The sequence below is a fragment of the Pyxicephalus adspersus genome, chromosome 8 (genome assembly GCF_032062135.1).
Source record: "Pyxicephalus adspersus chromosome 8, UCB_Pads_2.0, whole genome shotgun sequence".
In the NCBI taxonomy this organism is placed as follows: Eukaryota; Metazoa; Chordata; class Amphibia; order Anura; family Pyxicephalidae; genus Pyxicephalus; species Pyxicephalus adspersus.
Window position 1 is genome coordinate 2,659,980 of NC_092865.1, and position 18,707 is coordinate 2,678,686.

The 18,707-nt window shown below is 38.9% G+C and overlaps 1 protein-coding gene across 2 annotated transcripts in view; it reads right to left on the reverse strand.

The window, feature by feature from the left end:
- Positions 1-18,707, reverse strand: part of PTPRF (protein tyrosine phosphatase receptor type F) — a 552,192-nt gene that overhangs the window by 466,614 nt on the left and 66,871 nt on the right. For both annotated transcript variants that reach the window (XM_072419315.1, XM_072419313.1), the window contains exon 2: positions 15,426-15,772. The gene's annotated coding sequence lies outside the window, so the exon portion shown is untranslated. The remainder of the gene's footprint in view (positions 1-15,425; positions 15,773-18,707) is intronic.

The window sequence follows — 18,707 nt, forward strand, 5'->3', positions numbered from 1 at the left end:
TAATAGAACTGGGTTTTTTAACAATGTTTTTATCTCCTGATCTTAGACAATCAACATGTGCAGTGCCACACTGAATGGTAATTGGATTAACCTCCTTAGCGGTAAACCCTAGTGTGACTCGTGGTAGAAAAAAGTTGCTAAAAGCAGTAACCCCGAGTCACACTCGGGGTAGGTAAACCTATGGGAGGTAATAGTAGATACAGCCTTACCTGATCCGCTGGCGTCCATCGCCGCAATCTCTGTCTTCTAGCTTCTTCCTCCAGTCAGCTTCTGCACCCGATGAGTCACCCGATTCTGGCCGGCTTCTGCACCCAATTCTGCACCCGGGGAGTTCCTGGTGACGTTGGTGCGTGTGTACGTTGCCGGTGGGGCGGGAAATTCAAAATCCATTTGTATTTGTTCAAAATAACTGTATTGAATGCAATACATTGGAATTATATGTGTAAAAGCAGTACATTGTTTAAGAACATTTATTTTACAGTATATATATTAGAATGAGTAAATTATGTATTTTTTAAAAAAAAAAATTAAGAAAATTTTTATTTTTTAAATATATAGATTTTTTAATTTATTCAATTTATTATTTTTACATGATTTTATGTTTCAAACTTTATTATACTCATACTAATATAATATACACTGGTATAACAAACCATTTGCAGAGCTGCCAAACATTTTTAACATTACAACAGGGGTGTCCATACTTTTTGCAAAGAGGGCCAGATTTGGTGAGGTGAAAATGTGTGGGGGCCGACCATTCAGCAGGTACCCAGGATTACTGTGGGCATGATCTGCGCTGGTTTCGCACAGCACACCCCCAACAGGGTGACGTTATGGATTCCCTGTGCACAGTCCAGTGTCAGTGCGGGCTCCGTGCAAAGCACATTCTTTGAATCAAATTGGGAGGGTTCCGTGCGGGTCCCGCACAGCTTATGCCCACTATAATGCCAGTGCTGGCAGGCCGCATATTATTGATTTTATGACAGAGGCTGTGGGCCGGTGAAATTCTGAACACGGGCCACAATTGGCCCCCGGGCTGGACTTTGGACATGCCTGCATTACAAGAACAAGTCCATTTGAATGTGACTACCAACTAGAATGGAGAGGAGCAAAGTGACTCAGTAATGAGGTCACTTGGTGTAAAACAAGGCGTGCAATGCAAACAAAATGTTATTATTTCAATAGGATGTTATATACGGAGCATGGGAGAAACCAGTACCGCAATATATAAGCTGAATAAACTTGGTCTTTAACTAACCTTGCACTTCCTTAGTGAATTAGCTCTCTGTAGAGTCCCTGTACCATCTTCTGTGAGCTGTGCCAGTCAACACGTGGATATACAATGCCAATCTACAGCTCAACATTATCAGGTATTCCGAGTGCATTGTAGGCTACGCATATTTTCAGTAAACACAATGAGCAAAGAAAACACACAAAATGCTAGTGCCAAGTTCCAATACCCTGGGGAAACCAAATTAAAATCAGATGAGCCCAAAGTCATTGAAGCGGCCTCTTTCACAGCCCGCTGAGTGCTTCATCTAAGGGGCAGGCATTGGTATAATGACTCTTGACATCACATATCCCACCATGACATATACTGAGGAGCAGGAGCACCAGCAAAGGGGATCATTAGTGAAATCCCAGACAGCAATATTCCTGCAGTTTCCTGTTCTGTGTTCATGCTTACGCTTTGCATGACGCTTCCTCTACCTGCTGGGACTGCTCCGCGCTGAACCCATCATCAGAAATTAAATAGAGGATTACAGATGGGGTTCTGCCCTCTCCAGATAAGCGGGTCTTTAGGAATGGAAACTTGTATGATACGGCAATAAAATACGCTTGATTTCAGTCCTAAACTTCTCAGCATAATTTGCATTAGTGAAATGAGAAAGAGAAACGGATGTCAAAATACAGGCCAAATCAACTGCTGCTATCAACTGCTGATCTCTGACAAATGAAGTCTGCTATGATACCAAGTCTTATCTGTAGCCAAAACATGTTCATTAGCTTTCAGGTAAAATTGAAGATAGTTTGTTTTTGAATGCTCCATTTTATGGATTTTCCATTAGTCTCAGTCCTGGTGACAATGGTCAGCAGGAAATATAGAGAAAGTGTAGTCTCAGCACAATTGGGTGGCTATAAATGAAGATGATGGTGCATGAATTGTAGCTACAGAGATTAAGCATATGCTGTTCTCTGCAAAGGATAGAAAGGATTTATGCTAATTACACATACAGATATGTATATAAAACAATTTATAACTAATAGCTAATAATATATAACAAATAGTACATAACTAGGTTTCCACATCACTTACAATTTTAGCTTTCAAATAAGGAATGGTTAGAACCCCCAATATATTTTTGTCATTGCCCCTTTTGGGGAGAGCCAACCTCTCTCATTTCTGCTGGTAACATATGTTCCCAGAACCATTAAAATGTTTTCATTGGCCACAAAAGTGGAGAGAAAATATATTGGTACTTTACACCTCTTTCCGTGACAACTGTCTAATTATGAATTACTTTTACTTCCTGTTGGGTCTTTGAAACAGGAAGTGAATTGAAGACTCCATTAAAGGACACAGGTGGCCAAATCCGAGTTTTACCCATTCCCTACTCTCCAAAACTAAAGAAAGGTCTTAGCTTTGGATAAAGTTCAGTAACAGTAGCTTAGGACATCCAGAACACAGAGAGCTCCTTAGATCGGACTGAATGGTTTTAGAATTCTGTGTTCTCTGCTTTCTTGGCTTGAGACGAATGGTAGATTTTTACTTTGAAGCGCTTACATAAATCAGGCCCAATCACTCATCTACACTTGGTAAAATTTAAAACCCAGGCATACAGATATAAATATTTATATATTAATGTATATGTAGTTTGCCCTACTATCAGCCTCATAAAGAACATCTTAAAGTAGAGCTGAGACTGGAAGAGGGAACAGCTGCACAAAGCTTGGCCCTTGTGGTGCAAGGCTTATACCAAAACAAGAATCATGCTAAAAGGGGAAAAATGAAGAAATGTGAAATGAAATGAGAGATCACGGGCTGGGATAGGACAAACCTGCAAGGGTTACTGATATGCAGCAGTAGAAAGATCAGGTCTCCTGCCCTGTCAGACATTGCTGTCCTGAGTAACAGAGCTGTGCAAATTTCGGGACAGGATACAAAGTAATTGCTTTTCCCAGTAAATCAGCTCCCATATATGTATTTCACCTGTGAATTTAGATGTTTCCTTCAAAAAGCAGAAAATGTAAAACATGCCTTGGAGGGACCTCTGTATTTGTATGCAGCTTCTACTTCCATATTTCCTATTCTTGTCTATTGGATGTATTTATAAAAGGCTGCTCCAGGGTAAAGTTTGCAATCTCTTTTCATTTATTGTGACATTTTTACACACCGTTCTTAAGCATGTTTCCACAATTTACATTACTTGTATTTAAAAAAGTTGCAAAACTGGAACAGGAAAAACATGGTTGTTGCAAAATAATAATTTGGTGTACAAAAGCATTTTTTTCTATTCATGTTTTTAGATTTTATTGTCAAAACCCTTTCTTTTTACATTTTTTTCCAAACAGCAATTTACTTTTAGCTTACAAAAGCCAAGCCATCACTTTTCTTGTGATTGCTGAACTAGAAATATCTCTCCAACCAGTATAATGGTAACAATGTTTAAAGGGGGAAACCATCTGTTTGATCTTGCATTACTCTTAGCTGATAATAATAATAATAATAATAAGATAAACCTCCTCTGTGCTCAGAACCTAAAGAAGATCTAAAGTCACAGTCCTGCCATTAGGAATGAATAAAGAGCACCAAACACACAATTATATATGAGCCAGATTTTTATCATTTGAAAAAGTATTCCAAAAAGAAATCATTCTGTATAGAAGATGCTGGTGGTTGCCACTATTTCTGTCTGAACAATAGAGGCCTGCAGTCAGAGTGTCTGAAATGTTAGTTTCCTGTCTATAGGAAAACTGCATGTCCCATGATTCACTGCATTGTGTATCATGGATGGTGGTGTCACATTTGTAGTCTCAGCTCTTTAAATTACAATGGGGTGGCTACAAATGAAGACGATGGTGCATGAATTGTAGCCACAGGGCTTAAGCATATGCTGTTCTCTGCAAAGGATAGAAAGGATTTATACTATGGGCAGCACGGTGGCTCAGAGGTTAGCCAAACTCTCTCATTTCTGCCAGTAACAAATGTGCCCAGAACCATTAAAATGCTTTCATTGTCAACAAATTAAAAGTGGAGAAAAAATATATTGATTGTTTACAACTGTTTCTGTGACAACTGTCTCATAATGAATTGCTTTTACTTCCTGTTGGGACTTTAAGACAAGAAGTAAATGCATGAAAGGACACAGGTGGGCAAATCTGACAGTTTTACCCATCCTCTACTCATCAAAACTAAACAAAGGTCTTCGATTTAGATAAAGATCAGTAACAGTAGCTTAGGACATCCAGAACACAAAGTCCCATAGATCGGACTGAATGGTTTTATATTTCTGCATTCTGTACTTTCTTGGCTTAAGACGAATGGTAGATTTTTACTGCTGCAAGACACAAACCGATTTAGAGTAAGACAAAGGATTTACAGAACGTAGATCACCACTGAAGCTTCGGATATATATTACATTTTGCTGCAATAAATTCCAATAACCAAAAGTAAACTTCAATGCAGGAAACCGAAAATCTTTACTACAGAAATGCTGTTTTCATTAGAACAAAGGCGGAGGTTTATGGACTTTAAATAAAATAAAATAACACGGATCAGACAAGGCCTAAACGGGCTGTCTTCTTCACAACTCTCCTATGTAATTTTCCCAGTGGCAGCTGATTGCAACAACGCTGCAAAAACTGCCAGGGATGGGTTCGGAAATATTCGGCAAAAGCAGAGAGTGCAAGAGCCTGGTTATTACATATGGTCAAGGTGCCATCTCAGTCTACACCAGGTGTCAATAACACCATCTGAAACACATGGAAGGGTTCAGGCAAAATGGGGCTCTGGGAAAATTCGTATATGGGGGCCACAATTCCAGCTACCTGCATCCTCTTTCACAAGACATCCCCCCCCTATTCATATCTACATATTATAGGTATGTTCCTGTGCAAATCCTAACTGCAGTAAAAGAAGCTACATTACACAGCCATCAGGAATCTATTTTTAATTGTAAAAAAATCAATCACACATTGTAATGAGCTGTCACATTTCTTGTTCCAGACCTTTAAAAGACTAAATTTTTTTTTCAAATCATGTACCATGTACTTATAAATTAGGTATCAAATTGGCATGTCTGGTAAATCATTCTCTACAAAAGAAAAGTTTGCAGATTTCAGCCCATATTTAGGTTACAGCAAACCTTCCACTCCACTCCCAGCTCCTCTGTTTAGCTGCTTGCGGCATCCTCAGCCCCCTTTAGTAATTTGCACTCTTTATATCTCAGCATCCCCAGCACACTGGGCCTGAGGCTCTCCAAGGCTGGAGAAGATACTCTTCAGCAGTGAAGCTGAGTGATCAGGCAAACCTGGAATAGATTTCTCCAAAGTAATTTGCTATTTGATAGCAAATGTTTTGAATCATGGAACAGATTCATTCCAGGTTTGCTTGATCTTCTCCAGCCTTGGAGAGCTTTGAAAAAATCAGGCCCAGTATGTCCTGCAGCCAATGAGCAGATTAGTTCCTGGTCATGATCCTGTCAAACTACTGTCTGCTAGATCTAACTCTAGGTACAGGTTGTTACCTGCTACTTGCTCAAGCATATTGTGTCTATTTGACCTAGTGGATACCAACCCTAACCTGGCTCTACGTTTCTCGCTTGCTCTGGGGAATATTACCTACACCTGCTCTGTCCCTGGACCACCTCCGCTATGATTATTGCTTATCGCCAGCCTTGAGACATCTCAACCCTAGCCAGGACACATCCACACCTTCTCCTGTTACCAAACAAACCTGCTACCCGTTCACTGGCTGTTCCTACACAGAAGTTATCTGTTTCATCTGTTGAGGAGAGCCTGGGGGTAGTGACCTGGTGAACACACAGTAGCAAAGCAATCCAGTGGTCACTGATCCAATTGGATTTAATTCAACTGCTAGTGCTGGCTGCGGGGTATGTTCCTTCCTCTAAACCTCAACATGCACACAAAAATAACACGCAAAATACAAATTAGTATTGTTGTCACTTAAAGTAACTGCACTTGAGTTTACCAAAAACAAATACTACTGGGATTATATTTTACAAAATGCATGCCAGGTATTTTCAACTCGGGGAGAAAGTTGTACCACAGTCCCACTGTACATACACATGAAAATGGCTTGCAACACAAATGGGCAAAAATGAATAAATAGCAATCGAAGGAACAAACATCACATTTTCTGAAGTTTTTTACATTTTTCACTAAGCTATAAAACAGGGAAATTAAGGGGTATCCATCCAAGCAGGCAACTATCAAATTAAGGTATCATCATTAAAAGAACTGGTGAACAAGGTTTTTGATTCAGAAGTATAAACTTAAACTGCTAACATCACTGAGAATGCAGGCTAGCGGTTTACTAGAGATCAGTAACATCATCAAGAATTCAACCTAATTATTTGCTAAAGACTGATGACATCATTAGGAATGCAGCCTATTCAATCACTAGAGAAATGTGACATCACTGAGAATACAGCCTATCCAATCACTAGAGACTGGTGACATCACTGAGAATGCAGCCTATGCATTCACTAGAGACCGGTGACATCACTGAGACAGTAGCCTATCCAACCACTAGAGACCAGTGACATCACTGAGAATGCAGCCTATTCAATCACTAGGGACCAGTGACATCACTGAGAATGCAGCCTATTCACTGAATACATCACTAGGAATACACCATACCTATTAACTAGAGACCTATGAATATATTTAGAATGTAGTATATTCATTATCAAAAGTGCAATTACCTCACCAAGAGTCCAGCCTATCAATTTACTAGAGACCAGTGACATCACTGAGAATTCAACCTATCCAATCACTGGGTACTGGTGACATCACTGGGATAGCATCCTATCCCTTCACTAGAGACCAGTGACATCACTGAGAATGCACACAATAAATAATCCCATGTATTTTACCTTTCTATTTGGGTCTATTTGGGTTAAGGGGAACAATAAAAATAATGATTAATAGACAATTACATTCAACTTTTTATCATCTTTTTTTGTCTTTAGGAAAATGCAAATTGTTAGACTCATTAGACGGAGAACAAGATATTTTTACATTCTTTCTTTGTTCATAAACACAATAAGTGAGAGTTTATTTCTGAATCATTGACTGATTCCTCACTCTGGAAACAATAATTGTTTAATTTGTATATTAATGACCTTCATGATCGTGCTGAAGACGCTTTCTCATGGTTTGCAGAGGAAGAAAAATGATGACAGATAAAGACTGCAAGTATGTTTCCTTCTCTTTGCAAGGACACAGAAACATGAGGCAACAGGGGATTGTTTAGATTGTTAGAATGCCATTATATTTTTTGGAGAATCCTTGAAAAGGAGGAATATTGTGAGATGATCGCAATTCATTATGGTTACAAAACAATACAATGCTCAACCTACGCCACCAACTACCAATACAAGTAAATATTATTGTGAAAAATACTTACTGAGATATAAATTAAAAAAAGCAGAGAAGTTTAACAATATGTCAAGGTAAAAAATTAAAAATAGAATAGGATGAATGATGTGAACATGAAACAGAAGTCAAGGATTCATAGAGCTGTATTCAAGGTATAAAAGCAATCTTTATTGAAGATTTTACACATTTAGCATAAAAGTTCAGTTTGTAACCCCACATCTGGTGCAGGTAGCATCCACATAGGTGCTGAACTGCAATTCCCAGCAAGCCGCTTTAGCTGTAAGTCACAACCGCTATAGCTAAAGTGGTTCAGATTGCTGACCCTGGATGTCAATCTTTGCGGCTATCATCCTCATTGACATGGGAATAAGAGACAAGATTACCGGATGTGAAACAGATAAAATCAAGATTTAAAGCCCCAGTTTCTCAGGCACCCTGCCAGTAATTGATGCACTCCTCTCCCACTAAATGACATGTGTATGGAATATGTGCCAGGTGATGTATGTAGCTCATTTAAAGTCAGCCCAATCCATTTCTTTTCAGCGTAATAGCTCGATTGTTCCGGTGTTAAGTATCAGCCAGGGGACACGTGTGATCTCATGCACGCTTGCACACACAAAGCTTGCTGTTTCATTTGCTTCCCTGTGAAGACAGCTTTAACAAATCTCCGAACCTTTCAACTAGATTGATGGGCTGAAAGAGTCTGATCCATTATGGAAGGTGGCAATGTGCTTTACAAGGAACAAGAGGCCACATTTTTTTCTGTATTAAGTTTCAAGTATGGATATAAAGAATAAATATGGCAAGTAAAAGGCCTTCACAGTCAACGTTCTCACTTGGTAAAGCAAAAGGGTCAAATGCAGGAAGAAACTGCAGCTGATGTTTAAAAGATTAGGACTGGCTTTTCATACGTGCAATTATTATCAAAAAGGAAGTGGAAAGCTGTGCTGAAAAATTCACTGGTTATGTTCATAAAAATGAAAGAATTAAGTTGACATTTTACCATAGCATCAGTATATAATATATATGCACTAGCTTTTGGCTTCTGAATATAAGCATTTTAGGTTTACCAGGTTTAAAAAAAACAAAATTTATAATTACATTGTTAGGTTGAAAAAAGACATAAAAAAGTTTATAAACCTAAAAAACTAAAGAAACAAATAACCATACTAGAAAACCCACATATTCCACATAGAACCATATATGCACAGCTGATAAGGAGGAAGGCAAAGAAAACTATAAAGCCTGGGTCAGTTTACTCCAAAATGAGTAAAATTCCTTCCTGGTCCTGTAAGTCAATTGGATATTCCCTGGAACAACAGTCCCAGGTGTCTTTCCTTTTAAACTTTATTACCAAGTTTTATTAAACTACTTCCTGAGGTAGCCTTTGCCATTTTTTCACAGGGCTTGCTGTTAAGAATAATTTCTGTAAGCGGAAGACCAAATTCTTCCTCAGACGCAAAGAATGCTCCCTGTCATTTCCAATAACCTTAACGTGAAAAGTCTTTGAGGCTATTTCTCTACATGGACCATTTGGACTATAGTGAAGGTTTTTTAACTACAGTTTTTTTGGATAAACTTCTTATACTTGTACTTAACATCAAAAAACTATTGCCTAACCCACTCCTATACCCATACCTCAATGAAGATCCAAAGCCAACCCAAATCCTTTAAAACGTAATTTCTCAACTCAGGAACCTACATCCTATTCCCCATTTCTTTTTTTAAATTCTAACCCCATCTCAACATTTTCAATCCTTATTCCTCAACCCAACCCCTAACCCCCATCTGTTTTCACTATCAATCAGCCCAAAGTCTAATCTTTATTCCTTACCTTAAAATCCAACTGTTGGAACCACTTTGCCCATAGTTACACTTTAACTCCTCACTGCTATCCACCAAACTGCTACTTTGCAAACTCCTAACCTTCAGTTTGTGTAAATTTAAAAATATAAAAAAAAACCTTCTACTATCTATAAACAATAGACACAAGCTGCACCTCTTATACGTTTATTTTGAAGATTAACATTATTGATCATCCAAAATTATAAGCCTGATGTCATCCTGCTAGACGCGTACTCAACCTGATGGATAGGCAAAAATGTCAAAGGCTGGGCTTTGTCTTCACCACAAGGATAACACGCTTGGATGATCAGTAATGTTTTATGGCAAAAGGAACATGTAGTGGTACAGCTTGTGACTATGTTTTGTGGATTGGATGAGAGATCCAATAAAACTTACTACCTACCCTTTAATTATTTATCTTACCATATACCATTACTTCAACCCAAACTGTATTTATTATAGATCTTAATAAATGTTGTTTACGATTTTAATGTGGGCTTATTGATTTTTTTTGAATGGTGATAAACTCCAGAAAAAGCTGATGTTTAGATACGCAAAACGTGTCAATTTTCAGCAGTGCATGCACTCAAAAAACATTTGACATAAATCAACAACATACAATTGTTGATTTAGTTTTTTTCAATAAAAAATGGGTTTTAGTGGAACATGTTAATAAAGATTACTGATCATTTTTTACTTATTGGCCCTGATTTATTAAAGCTCTCCAAAGGTTGAGAAGATACACTTTCATCAGTGAAGGTGGGTAATCCACAAACCTGAAATGGATCTGGTCCAGGATTGAAAACATTTGATAACAAATAGTAAATATCTTAAGAAATCCATTCCAGGTTTGCTTGATCACCCAGCTTCACTGATGAAAGTGTATCCTCTACAGCTTTGGAGAGCTTTAATAATCACGCCCATTGTTTTGGTTGATTTACTGATGCTCATAAAGTCCCGTTTTGGCTGTTGTCTTTTGTTATATGTAAAATTTGTGGGATGTGGTTTGGTGTTTTTAATGTTGAATGGGTCACTTGAAAGATTTATTATTTACCTTAAACTATATCCATAACCTGTAATAGTCAGCGTCACTCCTAGCTTTCACCAAATTTTACCTTCCTAATCTTAAAGTCAGCTTTCACTTATATCCATCAACCTAAATCCTAAACCCAATCCCTAAACATAACTTCATGAACCCTTAGACCCTATTTTGCAGTCAAACTTCTATCTTCCAACCAAACTCTAATCCCAAATCAGTGTATCAGACTCCTATAACGTCTGTTCCAACCTGTTCACATGGGATGTATTATAAATAAAGCAGATTATAATTAAAAAACAGACATACACACACACATACACTGGTATGATTATATCACCATTACACATTTTTCATAATATATTAAAACTCTTAAAGGTTGACAACTTTTTTGGACCTTTAGTTACGTTTGGGCACTCATTTAAACCAAAGTTTTAAAAAGCTGGAATATATGTTTCAAATTCTAAAACAGGTACACACTAAGGTGTACCTAAACCCAAGAAATAACATACAGTATATAAAAAGCTTACCAGATGTGGTGGCTGCATTCTTATTTTTTTCAGCAATTTTTTTGCCTAATAACACTTTTCCTCTTCTACGGTGACAAGCGGATTCACTTTATTGTATCCATGGAGGAACATTGTTGTCACCCTAAGACAGGAAGTGTGTTAGGATTACAGAACACCTCCCTCTCTTCTTATTTCTTCAGTACGAGAGTTAGGTGTCGTGCAGAGCGGAGCCGATGCAGCAACATTGTATGACAGGGGTGCTCACACTTTTTTGGCTTGCAAGTTACTTTTAAAATGACCAAGTCAAAATGATCCACCAACAATAAAAACTTGGACTTAACTCCTGCGCGTGGTAGAGTTTAGAGGCAGGGCTCGCGATCTACTCACGTTGCCTTTGGGATCTACCGGTAGATTGCGATCCACCTGTTAGGCACCCCTGTCGTATGACATAATACAACACCAGACTTCTAATTGATCAAAAAAATTTTTTTCACTTGAACATATATAACAAAATGTTTTCAAAAGGGAGCAAATCAAAGAAGTTCAGTGCTTGCTTTTACATACATTTTGAGAACACTTGTCTAAGCATGACAGCTACAGCTGATACAGTGCTGAGTATAATTCCAGGTGGATTTATATCATTCTTACTATATTGGTAGAGATCTGGCTCTTAAGTCAGAAGACTGATCAGCGCAGGTAAAAGGTACAGTCACTGAACCAGCAGGGTGTGAGAAAATGAACAGCTCTTGTCTTGTAATTACCACCAGTAGATTCTTTGGGTCTGATTTATTAAAGCTCCCCAAGGCTTCAGAAGATACACTTTCATCAGGGAAGCTGGGTGATCCAGCAAACCTGGAATATAACCCCAGGTCCAGGATTGAAAGCATTTGCTAACAAATAGCACATGATTATTAAGGAGCCTATTCCAGGTTTGCTAGGTCAGCCAGGTTCACTGATTAAAGTGTAGTCTCTCCAGCCTTGAAGAGCTTTAATTATTCATATCTTTTGAAGGAACAATCCTCTGTTTTCAAGACCTGGTACAGAAGACCTAACACTATATAAAATCTAATATAACTAAATGCATTTCCACAGGATCTACCTACCTTGTAACAAGCCACCTGCCTCTTTTTCCAATAAGAAAACTCTGGAATAGCAAATTCTGCTGCATTGTGCCAACCAGGGAAACCACCCACTCTTCCACGCTCCAGTTTCTACAGAATGGCTTGGCTTCTCAACCAGAGTTCCATTGAACCCCAGGGTTCCTCCAGAGGTTGCCAAGCACTTTGTGCCTCAGCTTAAGTGACCCCAATGATCTTTTTGGCCAGGGGTGATATTCATCCTAATGACCAGCAATCTAAGAGGCATTCTGCCCACTTACCAGCAATGTAAGTGGCATTCCCACTGATCACCACACTAATACACTGTGCTTCTAGCTGAGTAATAATAGTCTTCTTATTATTATTAATACACAGAATTTATCTAGCGCCAACATTTAACGCAGTGCAGTACATTAAATAGGGGTAGCAAATGACAGACAGGTACAGACAATGACACAGGAGGAGAGGACCCTGCCCAGAAGAGCTTACAATCTAGGGAGGTGGGGGAAGTCTCACACAATAGGAGGGGAGAGTAATAACAGAAGCATTGCTGCAGCTCATATACAAGGTGGGTTTGCTAGCCTCATAAAAAGCACTTTGTTTATTAAAACTCAAGAACAAAAATTGAAATATATTATGAGGTCAGGAGGTTGTAATTTTTTAGGCTCTTCTTTATATTTAACCTGATGATCCTGCCAGGAGCAGAACTCCTTTTTCAAAATATTGTATCTAAGGAAGAGAAGCATTGTCCTCCCAGGACAGGTATATAAACAATTAGGAAAACCCTTTCCCTCTCAGTATCACAAGGGGTAAGATGTTCTGTCGACGGCAGACATTTTTACACATTATTGATTGAGAGAAGACTGCAGAGTGCACAAGACAACACTAGATTTATCAATCTTTTTTTGCACTAAAATACTTTCAATTTTATATTGAACAGAGCAAAAGGGAGTAAATCAGGGGTTACATTTACTTTAAGTTGATAAGCATTCTGCAGCTGGAAAGTGAAAAAAAAATCCAATGAAATGCTGCTCCTACTACCTCACACTTATGTCAACCGGCTGCTGTCACATGAAAGGTGGATGATTGTCGCCCTTGTGAATATGGAGTTCTTCCCTATGCTAACCAACATCTAAATCAGCAGTTAAAGTGTTGTGAACGTGCCATCTCCCAGTAATTACCTCCACCGCACAGTTATACAAACAGATAATTAATTGTAATTAATTCTACACTGAATACATTGTAACTGTACTTTGCTTCTAAATCTCATTAATACCTGTAAAAAGCAAAATTAAACATTTTCATGACACACTTATTCCTATTCACAAAATTAAAAAAAGCAAAATTAACACTCACCTAAATACCAATAAACTTTTTTTCCCAAATACGTTTAAATCCTAAACTCAAAATGGAAATGCAGCTGTGAGCTCCATACAGATATTGAAGTTCACCTGTTCGGGGGATATACTGGAAATCTGGGAACCCCTCATATTCATCTCTGTAATGCAGTACAGAAATTCGCAGCAGGCCCATTGCAGGTTCCTCATTTATTAAAACAGCATTCTTGCAATTTCTCATAGCCATGCAAGTTTAAATATGTCAGCTGATATATCAGTAGAATTCAAGGAAGGCTTCACGGCACAACTTCAGGAAGCAATCCAACTCCTTGCACACTTGAGGAGCTCTCTGCAATCTGGCTGCAGTGCATTATACAGCACTCAGTTCAGTGAATTTTCTGATTTATGCACTGCTACAGCTTTTGCTGGCACACATGAACAAACATTTCATTAGGTTTCACTGGTTATAAAGAATGGTGCCTTTAAGCAATTAGCCGATCATTGGAAAAGCAAAGTATAAAATTAGAGAAACAATGCAGCCATCATTGGACATGAAGTGGCTGCAAGAGATCCACAGTGATCTTCTGAACCATTTTCTTAAGGCAACAACTCTTTATAACACACAATGAGTCTGATTTATTAAAGCTCACCAAGGCTGGAAACGGTATACTTTCATCAGTGAAGCTGGGTGAACCAGCAAATCTGGAATGCATCTGGTCCAGGATTCTAAACATTCACTAGCAAGTAGCAAATGACTTCAAAGAAATCCATTCCAGGTTTGCTGGATCACCCAGCTTCACTAAAAGTGTATTGTCTCTATCCTTGGAGAGCTTTTATAAATCAGGCCCATTGTTTTATAATGTTTTATGTTGTTGATTCAGTATCTCAGCTCCCCCTCTCATCAGTCCCATCAGTAACTTAGTAGCTCAGCTCATGGACTCACTGGGCAGCTATCAGCAGCTCAACTCACCCAGCTCTCACTTCCAGCAGTTATTTAGAAGCTCAGTTCTACATCTCCCTGTTTCCCCAGCAGTAACTCGGCAACTCAGTTCTCCCTGTCTCTCAACAGCCCAGCTCTCCCTGTTTGCCATGCAGAAACCCAGCAGCTCAGCTCTCCTTGTCTCCCAAAAGCCTGGCTTCTCATGGTTTCCCATGCAGTGGGTCAGCTCAGCTCTCCCTATCTTCCAAAAGCTCAGCTCTCCCTGTTTCCCATGAAATTGACCCAGCAGCTTAGATATTCCTGCCCCCTACCACACAGGACTCAGAAGCTCAGCTCTCCCTGTCCCCCAACAACCCAGCTCTCTTCGTTTCCCAGTAGTGACTCAGCAGCTCAGCTCTCCTTGTTCTTCCTGCCAGAACACAAAGTTGTTGTGTTTACAGCAATCTGTATCAGACACATACAGTTACCCCTGTAGTCTGCAGACATACATGTTGGGATGTAAAGATGGCCACATAGGAAGAAAAATGTCAATCAGCAGCCTTATGAAGCTCTAGACAATACATGGAGCTTTCATGCAGACAAAATCAATAACGGGGGTCAGGATGCCCTCTTCTAGTATGGCTAAGTAAAGATGTACAAATTGAATTTCTGTAGTAATTACTTCACAATAGCTGCATTTACAGAGGTCAGTGAGGGCTTGTTCCAAAGCTTATTTATAACTTGTTACAAAGAAGTATCTGTTGGATGGATGTTCATAATCCATCTATTGCACTGTCCATAGTTCAACTTACAAAAGTCCAACAGCTCTACAACTAGCCACAGCCATTTTAATCATGAAAACAGAATTTCTGCTGGATGTAAATAATGCTTCTCCTTCTGCTGAGGTTTCTATTTTCCTGGCAATTCACATCTGATCTCTTTCTATTGCACCAATGTTTCATGCACTGCACACAAACTGTTAGTAATTAGCACACATAGGATACTGTATTGATCACAGTTAAATGTCCTTAGAAAACTACAAACGACTTTATTTGTTACCTTTCATGTGTTCTTCGCACAGATCAGTGGCTTTCCCAGGAGTATGAAGCCTCCGCTTCTCAGGAAGGGATGCAGCGTTCCTCATTCAGTCATGTAAATCACATGTAAGGGATGCACAACTGTTCCTTTTGCATTTTAATGTACAGAATTTCTGAAACTTCAGATCTGTCAACTGCTATTCCAGCATTACAGGAATGGGAACTTCAATGTCAGATTGTGTGGCTTTTAGCGAAACGATTCACCTACAGACGTCTGTGACACCCTCTGGAACCGAACTTTACTCCACTCAGATCACTAATGGGTATCAGTGAATCACCCAGGCCCACAACGTGTGTGGGTTACTCCATCTATGAGACATAAAATGAAAATCTAATTTTGTTCAGAACTAAAATAAAATTTAGTGTATATACACACCCATACCTGCTTCTGTTCGGACAACACCGAAACAGTCAATCTACAAATCTTTCTAAATCTGTGCCAATGTGCAGGATGTAGCTTTACTGCAATCACTGAATCAATTTCAGAGCTGAAAACAGAACCCTGGCATCTCTTGAGATTTTAATTTGACTCTGAGCTGATTTTGTAATGAGCAAATAACGAGATCTGAGGAAGGAATCTCTAGAATTATTGCTGTAAAACAAAACTAAACTTAGAAAACAAATTTCAACTGCAGGCAGCGGCTTCTTATTGCATAAGGGACCAGAAATGTCCCTTTTTGCAATAAAACAAACTCACCTGCCCATTCGTAATCTTCTGATGAATATACATTGATGTCTGCATGTGTGGCCATGTTATGTCATTTAACCCAGGCCAATCAAATGGCCAAAGACTCGAACCCCCGAAGAAGACCGGGTGATGATGTTTGAGCCGGGAATGGTGTGACAAAAGGTTCTGCTTTAAACCCATTACTCTTGTCAAGCTTGCAATGTAGAGAAATTAGAAATGTTTCTGATTATTTCATAAAATGGTTGCAAATGCACGAAAAAGGTAATTTGGTCAATATAAAAATTACAAAAAAATTGATTGTGTAACATTGTGTTAATCATTTTAAACAAAAAACAAAGTTTTTCTTTGAATTCACATATTGGTAGGCCAACTACCCATTCAGCAGCCCTTATCTAATAAAGAATGACTTGCTCCTAGCACAAAAAAAAAAAACTTTCAAATATATTCCACAGCAGCCACAGATAATATAAATCTACTTGTTTTGTATGCACCAAATTATTTTGAAATCCCAGCTAATTCCTTCTAACATTATTATTGGGTTGCACATAGACTGTGCAAAGAGCAGAGGAAGGGACCCAGCAAGATCAATCAGCTGCCTGCAGAAAACCACTAAGGGGGCAGATACCAGTTATCCCGTACAAAGAGAAAAGGCGACAGAGACTGGTCTAGCAAACTCATACATACGGTATGAGCAAAGTACATGCAGTGTTTAATGCTGGTATATTGCATGGATATGGAAGATATACACAAAGAACAACAATACTCAATTAGAATACACATGCAGCATCTTAGTACCTGATTAACAGCAGAAAAAAACTTTATGCTGCAAAATGGAAAAGAAATGAAGAAAAATTGGCGGTAGAATAAAGAATAAATGGCAAATAATTAGGTGGCAATTAACTTTGTTAATTGCCATAAATTGCTGATCCTAAGTAAAAGTGCCATAAGGATAATGGAACAGATCAGGTTCACAGATGAACTTCAGGCAAACAGCTGGATAAAAAGATGAGAAGCCTATAAGGAAGTTGTTTTACCTGCCAAAGGTAAAGGCAGAAAGGATTTGTATTTCAGTCTCACAGGGCAGAAGACATAAGTTTTCTCTGCTGCGATTTGCTAATTCTTTCAGGTCTTCTCCCTCCCTTCGACGTGTGACTAGACAGTAAAGTAATAAGCAGCGGCCTGATGAGCTCATCTCTCATTTTTTATCAGCCTGGACTTTGGCTTTAATATCATGATAAGGAACAAAGGGGGGAAATGAGACAGACTGGTGTTGTTTCAGGCACTTTGTATCCCCTTGGGTCTCATTTATCAAATCAAGTTCCAATTCTAGGCATTAGTCAGCTGATTTGTTCGTATTGTGAGTGCATTTCGACTTTGCACAACTGTACAAAGCAGCAACTATTTTCCTCCTCGATTGTAGCCATTCTGCTGGTACAAATATCAAGTTCAGAGGAGAGAAAATGCTTTTTCTTCTCCATTACAAACACATTAGCTCCATTCTGGTGCTAAACACGCAGTTTTAATGTCTCTTTTCTCCAGCACGTCGCGCAGACACATTGCATTGCCAAGATTGCACAAAGGACTGCCGGTGAAAACCTACAAGTCTCCAATGATCTAATCAGTGGAACACATCCCTTCCATAACCTTTCATCCTAAATAAATTACATTGAAGTCACTGCATTCTTTCGATACACGCTGACCTTTTACCAACAACTCGCTGAGGGAAAGCATGCCATGTTCTTACATAATATTAAAGCCGCGGCAGGGCAGGGAGAGCTCCGAAACTTCATTTATATTCATCCCAGTGTTTGTTTTGTGGCAATCAATTATTGTATATTCCGACCCTTCTATGAGAAAGCTTGAACCCGCAAGGTTACATTGAAAGGAATATTGCTTTAGCCAATGTCTTATTTTTCATTTTTACAGCCATCTGGTTTATCTATGTCTTTCGACTGGTGTAGATTAATGGTTGACGAAGGGCTACAATAATACAAATCAGTCAAAACTGATTGACCATAACAAAGTGTTTTTTTTTTTTTTTATAAATTGATGTAGTACTGATATAGTAACCAGTGCTGTATGGAAACCACTCAGTCATTGGAATAAGTCACAATATAATGTCTTTACTACAGCCAAAACACAGACTCATGGGGTAGGTCATTTATAAAAAGTTCAGAGTTTTCCCCAGAAAGTAGGCAGATAGCGGCCACTATAATGTGAACCAAATTTTCATTAACCACCCAAAAACATGTGGTATTGAAAAGTGCTTGGTGGTTTACCCAGCTAAAAGGGCCTAGGGAGAACACTGAAGCCGACAGAAATCTAGTTTGCAGTTACAACTCAGTGCCTTTGCTGCTCTATGCAGCAGGGTTTTCAGCCGAGTGGTGGACCTCAGAGTTCTACCTTTTTCCTTCGCCATATGCATATATATAAATTTCTTTCCCAACAAAATAATTTTGCTGCCTTGACTTTCAGGAACCCACCCACACAGACTTTTAAGAGAGAACGTCCGGGATGTAACCCTTCACCAAAAGAAACTGACCCCTCGGCAGGCGC